Source organism: Sinocyclocheilus rhinocerous, unplaced genomic scaffold (assembly GCF_001515625.1).
Source record: "Sinocyclocheilus rhinocerous isolate Xijiao unplaced genomic scaffold, SAMN03320098_v1.1 scaffold2378, whole genome shotgun sequence".
NCBI classification, from domain to species: Eukaryota; Metazoa; Chordata; class Actinopteri; order Cypriniformes; family Cyprinidae; genus Sinocyclocheilus; species Sinocyclocheilus rhinocerous.
In genome coordinates this window covers 382,538-387,026 of record NW_015655570.1, presented here as the reverse complement: position 1 = coordinate 387,026, position 4,489 = coordinate 382,538, and positions in this window count along the sequence as shown.

The window sequence follows — 4,489 nt, the reverse complement described above, 5'->3', positions numbered from 1 at the left end:
CAGAAAATGTGGTAGTTATTTTAATGATTCTCAGGTAGATGGCATTTGTAAGGCAGTTGTGTCCTTGTTAAGGAAATTGTTTTTCATCGATGTAAACTCAGAGCTGATGCAATGCAGGGACTGGAAACTTAAAACTGTTTGTTTTTGAATTTTACTGATTAAATACCAGATTTTTACACTTTCTAAAGAAAGTGCAAAAGTTGCAGCCACAATGCTAGCGTGTTGTGGGTGCTATCCAGGGCGTTGCTATGCTGTTGCTTGGGTGTTCTTGGTGGTTGCTTTCAACATGCGTTTTTGTTTTTGTTTGAATTTCATTCAACTTTCAGCTTAGTTGAGGGCCAATAAACTTAACATTTCTTGTTGTCTGGACAATTTATAAAAAATGTATGTCTACAAAAAAAAAAGTTGAAATGGCAAAATCTCAAAATTATTTTTAACAGTGTACTAACCTAGATCCACCCTGAAGTCTCTGTGATATTCTGGAAATTGCATACAGCTAATTTCTTCACTGTTTTATCGTCCACCTGGCAAAATAAAAAAAGCAAAAACATACCTCTCCTGGGCAGTTTTTTCCCCCATAAATATAAGTTCAGGGCATGTTGTCACATTTATAAAGTGGAAGGTTTTAAAGGTCAAGGTTTTTTTTTTTTTTTGCATATACTGTAAAATTATACTGTTAAACTTTTACTCAAAAGTTAATAAATGGTTATAATACATCAGATAGACGCCAATACTACCAAATAATCAATTTCAATACTATCAAATAAATACAATATATATTTTTTTCTCATAAATGTCAAATTGGGGCAAGTTGTTACATGTATTTTTAAATCTTAGAATATTATACAATTTTCACTCAAAAGTTGTTAAAATATTTATAATACATTTAAATATAAATAATAATAATACAAATACATTGTAGAAGATGGGTTTTGTTTTAATTTAGATTAGTTTAGAAAACTACTCTTCCCAAATCAGTTTAATTTATACATGAATTCAGTATTTTAGTGTCAATGAACAGTAAGTTTTGACAACATGCCCCGCTATTGGTTCACCGTGTTCAGTGAACTATAGATTTTTTCTTGGGCAATATTGGTGGAATGTGACACATGCTGTCACATTTATAAAGGGGCAGGTTGCCTTACCTGTTACATTTTTATAATTTACCTTTTATATATTTTTTTGTTGCAAATTTTTCATTTGTGTATAATTATTTTATTTTCATTTTTTTTGTGCACATCTGTTTTACTATTTATTCATTACACTGCAAAGAAAATAACCTATAATACATTTTAAATGCAGAATTTTTGTGCAAGATGTCTTTTGCTTTACTAATAATATTTAAATGTTAATTAAAACGCTGTATTCTTTTCCAGTCAATTTCAGTAAACAATAGGTTTATATTTTTTGGCCCCATTTGTGACAATATGCCTTACTATTAGGTCAATGTGTACTACACTTCTTCCTGGGTAATATCTGTGGGAAATGTTCGGTAGCTTTTTTTCAAGGTTGAAACATAAGAAATTGACCCTACATATGGCTTCTTCAATAGACATCTATGAGTTTTCTTCGCCTGTTTTATCATCCTTAAGGCTATAAATAAATAAGCATAAAACTGAACACTTTAAAAAATAACAGGATATGATGTATCATTCATGTCTTTAGCGCAGATTGTGCAGCATGATTTACGCACAGAAACATAATAATTGGCATTAGTGGTTTGTTCAAATCTCTAACCCTAACTATGAGCAATGGTAATAAATAGTTCCATCACAGAGAGCTAAATTGCAACATACAAACTGTAGTTCTGTAAAATGACAGAATTTGTTATGGATCAAAATACTTGCAAGGCAATTAAATGTTTGGTGGTAAGATTTTGCATGTATCACATGAAACCTTGTGCTCAACCCTGACGAATGCCGTGAGATTTGATACTCCGGCACTCTCCCACAGAGTGAAAACGGTGTTTGGACGAACAAAAAACGCTCTGATGTACGGCACAGAGAAAGACGCATTTTCTGCCTATGCTTCTCTTGCCTTCTGTGCACACATCCCAGCATGCACCGGGCCTGGCTGCCCGCTCTAGGGACTGTGTGACCACCATCAGTCACGGTTCCGCGTTGTGCGCAAACACACACGTACGCACACACACAAATGCATACGCACACACATCTAAGCGCCTCTCTGTGAAATCCTACTCCCCTGAGCAAGGGTGAAATACAGGTCTAGCTTGCAGTGACCTCTCGGGTTTCCATGGATACGCCGCACTATAAATAAAACAGGGTTTTTCTTCTAGCGGTTTGGCAGTTCTGTAGGGGCCTGCTGGTGGTACGGTTCCTTTCCTCTCTCCCCTTCTCTCGCTCTCTTTGTCTGTTCGCTTGCACGTAGGTGTCTCTTGTATTTCATTTCCTCAGCGTCTGCCCAGCGTCGTCCTCTCTTTCTCTAAAGTGGACATCCTTCCCTTCCTGACAGGATATTCCGATCAAAACAACTGTGGCGTAATGAGAAACAAAGAGTGCTTATGGACAAGGCCACGGATTGTGTGTGTCCAGTAGCAGTCGTTTTGTAGTCTTATTGTAGAGTCTTGCACAATGACCCATGACAACGTCGTTTGAGTGTGTATATGTGTGAAAGACAGCAAATAATTGTGACAATAGACACTTTCACAGCCTTTTCTGTAGATTTAACAGCATTTTGTCCATTTAGAGGTCATGTGTGAACAGAATGTGTTGTTGAAATGGCAACAAATTATGAAATGCAGATAAATAATTTGCAGTATTAATAGAACCAAGGGTCATTATTGTTAGCTAACACGAAAACTAAAACTATAAAAAAAATTTGTTACTTGAAATAAAACAAACATTGACTAAAATAAAATCTATAAAAATGTAACTTGTTTTATTTCAGCTAGGTGCCAAGGCAACATTTTTCATTTTCATTCATGATGTACTAAAATTTAAATAAAAATCGAAAACTATTTTAAAAATAGAAATGATTTTAAAAAAAAAGGATAACTAATAAAAATGATTAAAACAACACAACAAAATTACTAAAAATGTAACTAAAATTAAAATGAAAACAGAAAATATAAAAAGAAAAATGAATTCAAATATAAATAGCCCTGAACCCAACTGATATGCAGTCACAAATGTTTATTGGCTGTTTTATGTTTCAACGAATTTGAACATGACTTTGCTTTCTTAAATTAAAAAAAATACTAAATACTAGTATTAAACAAAATACTGTATACATTTTTAACTCAATGCATTTAACTCATTTCTGTTTTGTTCTGATGCCAAACCTAATTAATAATTTTACATTTTGGTTTGCATTCATCAAGCTCCTATTAAAAAAAAAAGAATAATGTCAAATAATATTAAGCACCTTTGATTTGTAAAGTGTTTGGTTTTATTCAGTGGATCAGGGTTTCCCAAAAATGAAAAGTACCTCAGGAGGTATTTTAAGTAAATATTTGAGGTCAAAGGGGTTTAGGCTGATAAAATGTTTGGGAGTACCAGCAGTGGATTAGACATTTCTACATGGTTATGTAAAATATAAATAATTTTTGGGTTGACGTTCCAGAAAAAAAATAATGTGTATCATATTGAACTACTAAGGAAAAGTAGTTTGCAGAATAAATAAAGAAACCAATTGTTACAAATGTATATTTGTTGTTTTATATTTCAACGTCTTTGAATGTTACTCATAGAAAATTGGTTTAAACTGTTTGTTTAAATTTAAAAAATATTGTATTTTTACTTTATTTATTTCTGAAGGTAGACTTTGGCATGCATCCATCAAGTTACTATTTAAAAAACAATATTAACAAAATAATATTAAGCTAATTTAATTTGTAAAGTATTTAATTTAATTCAGTGGTTTATTGAAGAATGGATTTTGGTTATGTAAAATATAAATCATTTTTGGGTAGAATTTTCAGCAGAAATAACTTAAATTGTGATACAGTGCCAACCACTAATATTGGCACCCTTGGTAAATATGAGCAAAAGTGGCTGTGAAAATAAATCTGCATCGTTTATCTTTTTAATCTTTCATTCAAAAAATTCACAAAATTCTAACCTATCATTGAAGTAAAACAATGGAAAGTGGCGGTAAAATCTTATTATAAAATAAATGTTTTTCTCTAGTTCACATTAGCCACAATTATTGGCACCCAATTATTGCAATGTCCTTTTCCCAAGATAACAGCTCTGAGTCTTCACCTATAATGCCTGATGAGTTTGGAGAACACCTGACAAGAGATCAGAGACCAAAGCGGTGTCCCAAACTGAAGTGTGTGGACTCTGGAGTGCGCATTTGAAGTGCGATTGCGTCACAGCGGCGCAACGAAGGCTGTCCCAAACTGAAGTGTGCGGACTCCGAAGTGTGCATTTGAAGTGCGATTGCGTCACAGCGTCACGACGTAAGCTGTCCCAATTCAGAATGCACCCTCCGAAGACCGCATTCCAAGGCCGATTGCGTCACCGCG